We start from the raw sequence: 8,492 nt of genomic DNA, 5'->3' as shown, positions 1-8,492 counted from the left end.
CCTCTTGATGAGCTTGAACTGGCCGAGGTGCTGAAGGAGGGACCGAGAAACGGTTGATGATAAGAGGTTTGAGCAAAGACACATGGAAGGCATTGGAAATACGAAGGTTCTTAGGTAGTAAAAGTTTGAAACAAACTGGATTTATCACTTGAATGATCCTATATGGACCAATAAAACGAGGAGCGAACTTCATAGATGGGACATTCAAACGAATATTTTTGGTTGATAACCATACACGATCTCCGATTTTAAGTGGTGGAATAGCCCGTCTCTTTTTATCTGCAAAAGACTTATATCTGGCAGATGTCTTCTTTAAACAGGTTTTGACCTGAGACCAAATATTTTTGAAGGTCTGACAAACAGTCTCTACAGCAGGAACTTGGGTGGGAGGGAGGGCAGGAAATTCCGGAAAAGACGGATGGTGACCGTAAACCACAAAGAATGGAGTTTTAGAAGATGATTCATGATACATGTTGTTATGAGCGAATTCAGCCCATGGAAGCAAATCTACCCAGTTGTCTTGGTTGGCTGAAGAGAACATCCTTATAAAAGTCTCAAGATCTTAATTGACCCTTTCGGTTTGTCTGTTTGATTGAGGATGGTAGGAGGATGAGAGTGATAATCGGATACCCAAGGTCTTACAAAGGGCCCGCCAGAATCTGGAAACGAATTGCACTCCTCTATCTGAAACAATCTCGGAAGGACATCCATGAATACGGAAGATTTCTTTGATGAAATAATCAGCCAGAGTAGATGAAGAAGGTAAACCAGTTAAAGGAACGAAATGTGCCATCTTCGAAAATCTATCCACCACTACCCAAATAGTAATGCACTTTTTACTAGGAGGAAGATCAGTAACAAAGTCCATACTAATATGGGTCCACGGCTTGGAAGGAATGGGTAGTGGTTGAAGCAAACCCGCTGGAGTTCTGCGGGGAGTCTTAAACTGGGAACACAATTCACAAGCAGCCACAAAATCTTTGACATCTCTCCTCATAGAAGGCCACCCGTAACTTCGAGAAAGAATTTCAAAAGTCTTGCGTTCACCAGAATGTCCAGAAAAACGAGAAGAGTGAAACCACGAAAGGATTTTCTTCCTAAGAGCAGGAGGCACGAGGGTTCTCCCAAATGGTAGCACCTTAGTGGAAGAAGCAGCCAGAGAAACACATTTGGGGTCTAATATAGAGTGGTTAGGACCATCTTCAACGTCTGAGGATGTCACAAAAGCTCGAGATAGGGCGTCTGCTTTTTTATTTTTTGCAGCTGGTTTGAAGGTTATGATTAGTTCAAAATGAGAAAAAAAAAGAGACCATCTTGCTTGACGAGGATTCAAACATTGAGCAGACTGTAAATATGACAAATTTTTATGATCAGTAAAAATTGTCACAGGATGACGAGCTCCTTCCAACAAATATCTCCATTCCTCTAATGCTACTTTTATAGCCAGCAACTCCTTGTCCCCGATGGTACAATTCTTCTCTGCAGGCAGAAGACCCCGAGAGTAAAAGGCACAAGGATGGAATTTTTTTTGCTCCGATCTTTGGGAGAGAATGGCTCCTAAGCCAACATTAGAGGCATCTACCTCTAGGAAGAAGGGAAGCGTCACATCAGGCTGTCGAAGAACAGGAGCGGAGGAAAAGGACTCTTTGAGAAACTGGAAAGCTTGAAGGGCCTCAGAGGACCATTGTTTAGTATTGGCCCCTTTACGAGTTAGGGCCACAGTAGGAGATGCAATCGAGGAAAAATCTTGAATGAAGCGTCTATAGTAATTGGCAAAACCTAAAAAACGCTAAATTGCACAAAGAGTAGTTGGCTGAGGCCAATGTAATACAGCATTCACCTTTTCTGGATCCATCTGAAGACCAACTCCGGAGACAATATATCCCAGAAATGGAAAGTGGGGCAACTCGAATGAACATTTTTCTAACTTGCAGAATAATGAATTTTTTCGGAGTCTGGAAAGGACCTCTGCCACATGTTGATGATGAGAAGGCAGGTCCTGAGAAAATGATTAATATGTCGTCCAGATAGACGACGACACAAACATATAACAAGTCCCGGAAGATCTCATTAATGAAACCCTGGAAAACAGCGGGGGCGTTACATAACCCGAAGGGCATTACTAAATATTCATAATGCCCGTCTCTGGTGTTGAAAGCTGTCTTCCATTCGTCACCGGACCTGATTCGAATTAAATTATAAGCACCACAAAGATCCAACTTGGTAAAGATCCGGGCTCCCTTGATACGATCAAATAACTCAGTAATTAATGGAATGGGATACCGATTTTTGATAGTTATGGCGTTAAGTCCGCGGAAATCTATGCAAGGACATAATGACCCATCCTTCTTTTTTACAAAGAAAAAACCTGCTCCAGCGGGAGAGGTAGAAGGTCGAATAAATCCTCGCTGGAGATTCTCTTTGATGTACTCAGATGTGGCTTGAGTTTCAGGTAACGAAAGTGGATGCACACGACCCCTGGGAGGAGTCTTGCCAGGTTGAAGATCAATCGGACAGTCCCACGAACGATGAGGAGGAAGACGTTCAGACTGAAGTTTATCAAATACATCGGCAAAAGAAGCATACTGAGGAGGAAGTCCCGGTGAACAAGGTGAAATGGAGGATTGCTGTATCTTGAGAGGAACGACTTGAGAGAGGCAACGATGATGACACTCAGACCCCCAAGACGTAACTTGAGGAGTGTGCCAGTCAATCTGGGGAGAATGACGTTGAAGCCATGGAAGGCCTAATACAATCGGACTGGTAGTAATAGGAAGAATTAAAAATGAAATTTCCTCCTGGTGTAATACACCAATTTGAAGGGTTACTGGAGACGTACTCTGGGTGATGAGACCATTAATAATGCGTGATCCATCGATAGCAGTCACAGTAATTGGTATTTTCAAAGTAATCACTGGTAGGGACCATTGATTCATGAGGGATTTAGAAATAAAGTTTCCTGCAGCTCCAGGGTCAATAAGTACTTGGGACATGAAAGATTTGGTAGCAAAGGAAACAGTAACATCAAAAGCACAAACTTTTAATTTCGTAGAACATGGAGAGGACTCCAGGGACCCTAACTTCACCTCTCCAGAACTGGTTAGGGCCTGGCATTTCCCGATTTTTTTAGGGCATGAATTCAGCATATGAGTAGAATCAGCACTATAGATACAAAGTCTATTTTTTACTCTTCGGTCCCTCTCCTCTGAAGTTAATTTGGAGCGACCTATCTCCATAGGTACTACCGGAGATGAAACTTGGCGAACTTGAGGACTTGAGCGAAGAGGTGCTTTATATGAAGTTGTTTTTTCAAACTCTCTTTCTCGAAATCTCATGTCTTCACGATGGCAAAGAGAAATCAAATCTTCTAGGGAAGTAGGTAATTTCTTGAGTAGTCAGTGCATCTTTAATTTTATCAGAAAGCCACTGCCAGAAGGCGGCAATTAAAGCTTCAGTGTTCTACTGAAGTTCAGAGGCTAATATCCGAAATTGAATGACGTACTGGGCTACAGTACGAGAACCCTGACGTAGACGGAGGATGCTGGATGCAGCGGAAATAACACGACCAGGTTCATCAAATACACTTCGAAACGTGGAAATAAATTTGGCACTATCTTGTAATAATGGATCATTTCTTTCCCACAGAGGGGATGCCCATGCGAGAGCTTGTCCGGAAAACAAAGAAATGAGATAGGCCACTCTGGAACGATGAGTAGAGAAATTGTGAGGTTGAAGCTCAAAATGAACTGAGCATTGATTTAGAAAACCCCTGCATGTTTTGGGGTCTCCATCATATTTTGAAGGAGTAGGCAGGTGTAGCGTGGAAGCAGTAGACACCTGGGATGGCACTGGGGAAACGGATGAAGGCACAGGAGCATTAACAGTAGCTGTGATATTTTGCGCAGAAGTTCCTTGGGAGGCTAACGCCTGGTAACATTGCAGCAATTGTTGTTGGCGAACATCCTGTTGTTCAATACGGGTAACCAGATACTGCAGCATCTCTTTAGCTGTAGGTTCCGATCCTGGGTCTGTCATGGCCTGATCTTACTGTCACGGGCACTAGGAGTCTTTGCCCAGGATATCACCAGATGATGTTCTTACCAGAGTAATATAGCTGGTACTATGGTCCTCTGGTAGCAGGGTGACAACGGAACAGGAGAATCAGCAGATGGTGAGAGAATGCTCAAGCAAAGTCTATGACTAGCAGCAACTGGTAATGACTTAGATGTATGAACACGAGGAACCAGATGGACAAGTAAACGTGAGGAGAGTCAGTGGTCTGCGGACAGCAAGTTGTACCACTGCTATAGTGAGGAGGAATGTCCAGGAGTAGAGAGGAGGTAGTGAAAGTCAGTGGTCTGCGTATAGCAAGTTGTACCACTGTCTATAGTGAAGGAATGGGTTCCAGGTGCAAGTAGGTAATGGGGAAGTCAGTGGTCTGCATACAGCAAGTTGTACCACTGCTTATGTGAGAGGATACTTGAAACTGGTGCCAATGGGAAACAGGAGTCAGTGGTCTGCGTTCAGCAAGTTGTACCACTGCTATATATATGTGAGGAGGGGCACGAGGAGATGAATGGAATACAGAGGATACACGGGCGGCACACGGAACTTGATCCCACGATGATAACCACAATACAATAATAACTGACAAGCGCTGCTTGAAGTATACAAAGTCACTATAGAGATCCAGGTAATAGGAAACAAAGTCAATAGTAACAATAGCTTCAGTAGATGGAAGACTCCGGAGAGGAACACAACACAGTCCAGACGGATATGCAATACAATAGCAAAGTCAATGAAAAGTATGCATACCGCGGTTCAGGAGAGCAGGCTGTCAAGAAGAAGTGCAGGGATACCTGAACGGCTGAACGCCGGCAGGAGGAGAGACCACTGGAGGATGGAAGCGGTAATCAGGTTGGTGCAGCGCACGAAAGGTAACCGGTAATCAAAGGAGCAATACTCAGGAAGCAGTAGTAAGTAAAACTGGAAACATGATGAACACGGGAGAGTTGAGGCTGTCTGGTATCTGGCAGTAGTAGCGGAGGCAGCGGAGGAGAGACACGCTGAACACAGGAGAGTAGAAGCGGTCTGGAATCCGGCAGTAGTAGCGAAGGCAGCGGAGGGGAGACACGCTGAACACAGGAGAGTAGAGACGGTCTGGAATCCGGCAGCAGTAGCAGATAGGAATCAGTGGAGAGCTGACACGATGAACACAGGAGAGTTGAGACGGTCTGGAACCCGGCAGTAGTAACGGAGGCAGCGGAGGGGAGACGCGCTGAACACAGGAGAGTAGAGACGGTCTGGAATCCGGCAGCAGTAGCAGATAGGAATCAGTGGATAGCTGACACGATGAACACAGGAGAGTTGAGGCGGTCTGGAATCCGGCAGCAGTAGCAGATCGGAATCAGCTGAGTGCAGACACGATGAACACAGGACAGTTGAAGTGGTCTGGAAACCACAATCGTAGTAGACAGGAATCAGCTGGAGCTGAATACACGAGGAAACACAGGAACACCTTCTGAGGCTCATGGGGAATGAGACTCCAAGATCAGGCAACTAAGTAATGATCACAGGTGGTTTAAATAGGGAGGGTTGCCTGATCATCCAATTAATTAAAAGCAACAGGTACTGAAGGTTTCATAAGGGCTGCACATGCGCAGACCCTCAGGATGGCGGACGGCCACGGTTCCTGAACACAGGAGAAATGGCACTCACAGTCCGGTGAGTGACATTAGGGTTATGTAACAAAGGAAGATCCATTGAACCATAAGGATTTAAGTGGTACATACAGAAAAGTTTGTGCCAGAGTTTACGTGTGGTAAGTAAGAGTGGGTTATGTATGACCTGACTTGGTAAGTCCTGTTCATGTAGGTGAATAAAGGTCAACAAACTAAGATTGGGTATAAAGCTCTGATTCAGCGTAGTGTTAGTATAAATATCTGTCATGTGTAGCCAGTCTCTGAGATGTCGGAATTGGGCCGCTTGATTATATCTAGTGATATTTGGCAGATTCAGTCCCCCTCTATCTTTGGGCTGTTGTAACTTGATCAGTCCAATGTGCGGTTTTTTGGAATTCCAGATGAAACGTCTAAAGTCTGCATCCAGTCTATCTGCATCTGATCTAGTCAATAATAATGGTAAGACTTGGGGCTAGATTTACTATCAGGCGTGTTTGTAAAGCCGCCGACTTTCGGCGGGTTTGCCGGCGGTTTAGCCATCGCCGGATTTACTAACGCTAAACCCGCCATCCAAACGGCCAGAAATGATGTTTTCAAACCCGCCTCTGTATAAAGCGCCGTGACGGTTTCAACAATGCTCCACATACAAACAGCCGGATTTACTATTAGGGGGTTTATAAAGGCGCCGGAAAACCGCCATTCAAAAGACCAAAATGAAAGCGCTGCTTGTGAGCGGCGAGATTGTTCAAACAGTGTGCTGTTTGAGGTATTTGGTCAATCTGAACAGAAGGGAAAGGGCCATTTCATGTGCAAAGTTTGTCCCTTTGGGATTGTATATGTTAAAAGGCCAGTGTCTTGTAATGGCAGTGTAATTTGGGTTTCTTTTTCTCTTCTGTTTTCCCACGATGCAATTTTTTTACTAAGTTCAACATTTGTTTAATATTGCAACAAATCCCTTAACAGAGTGTAAAAGCAATTTTACCTGTACTCAATAAAGAATGGGTTTCTGGCTGATGACTCCTCTGCTGCATCCTCACACATCTGCACAGCACAAATTCAGGCACAAACCCACTAGTAGAGGTGTGTTATAGCGTACATTTGTACTTTGGTAAACCAGGTTCAGCTTACTAGAATAATCTGGTGGGGTGGTTATGTATGCACCTGAAAAGGGGTCTGATATTATCCTGGCTGGCTGTTTGATACATAATCTAGCATTACATCAATTTACCCCACCGATTAGTGCAGTACACACTGAAGCAGAAGGGGTCTGTGTCACATCTGGTGATGTGCAGAGCACAGAGGGCGGAAGGCAGATTAGAGTCCGTCTCATTACAAACTACTACACAATAGGAAAAACATTTATTTCTCTAAAATGTGTTTGATGTGAGTGCAATGTTTGTGACAGTCAGAGGGCAATGTGTAAATGATTTGAGTGCCTAGTTTTTTAAAACATCACTATACTCTTGTTTAATTAGCAGAAAATAAACACTGACACCATAGAAATTTAACTGCATTTATTGCAGTACAACACAATAAATAATAAAGGATAATGCTTATACAAAATAAAAAAAGCATGAGGCAATAGTCATGTGTTAGCGCTAGCGACGCCTTTTTGCTTGCATATCGCTATGTCTTGCCCCACTCTCTCCTCTGCCTCGCCCACCCCTGGTGCGAGCACCTCTCCTTGGAGGAGTACTCTGTGCCGATCTGCTTGGCGTACTAGCGGTACTTGTGCTGGCCGAGGAAAAGGGTGCAGGCAAGCGGGCAATGAGTTCTTGCTGCAGTTGGCCTGCCAGCCGGGTCAGGTTCGCATTCCCCTCGCGAACGGAGGAATTTAATGCCTCCACAGCCCCAGTCATTTGGGCCATCTGCAGATTGGATTGCTCCCAGGCATTAGCCAGACGATTGATTGCAGCAGGAATTTGGCTATTTGTGCGGTGTATCCGCCTCAACTGGGCCGCAATTTGGGAAATGTTGCGAGTTTGGCTCTCCATGAAGACTGATTGCTGCTGCTGGAAAGCACCAATAGACTGCGCCATTTCACGGGCTGGGTCCATACTCTGAGGTGCCGGCTGCTGGTGTGCTGGGGCTTCAGCAGGGCCAGGTGCAACATCCTGGAAACCAGACACAGGGGCATCCACTGTTTCCAGGGTGATTATGGTTTGCTCATCTGGCTCAGGGGACATTTGGAGGGACTCCACCTGAGGTGCCTGGTATGAAGAGGGCCCTGTGTATGAAAATGACGGTAAGTATATAGGATATAATATGTTTGTATATTGCATTCTGAACACTTGATAGGAAAGAATAATCTTTACAAACTACAGATTGTTTCACAATTTTTGCATGAATGATTTATTGTCCTATGCTACCTGCTTAAGGATGCACATATTATCCTTTTAATACCCAGTATCATATGAACTATGTATGGTTGAGGGGGCTAAAAAAGCATAGTATTTTTAACCTACAAATATTGTGATTTATTACGCAATATCTGGCTAGACCGTGCCTTGGGGTACACAAATCCTATTTCAGTCCTCCCTCTGTGTAGTACATGCTGGGTATTTTGACTTAACTGCGTGTGTAAAAAAGTGAAGACGTTGCCTATAGCAACCAATCAGATTTGAGCTCTCTTTTTGTAGAATGCAATAAATAAAGTAAAGGTATATTCAGATTGGTTGCTCTAGCCAACATCTCAGTTTAGTAAATGTAGCCCTAAGGTCGCATAGCACACCATATTTTAACAAAAAAAACATTGCCAGCAACATTTCCACAGAAAAACAATTAACTCCATTATTTAGCACAAAAATATAA

Source organism: Mixophyes fleayi, chromosome 9, assembly GCF_038048845.1.
Source record: "Mixophyes fleayi isolate aMixFle1 chromosome 9, aMixFle1.hap1, whole genome shotgun sequence".
NCBI lineage: Eukaryota > Metazoa > Chordata > Amphibia > Anura > Limnodynastidae > Mixophyes > Mixophyes fleayi.
The sequence above is the reverse complement of the archived record's forward strand: the minus strand, read 5'-3'. Positions refer to the sequence as shown.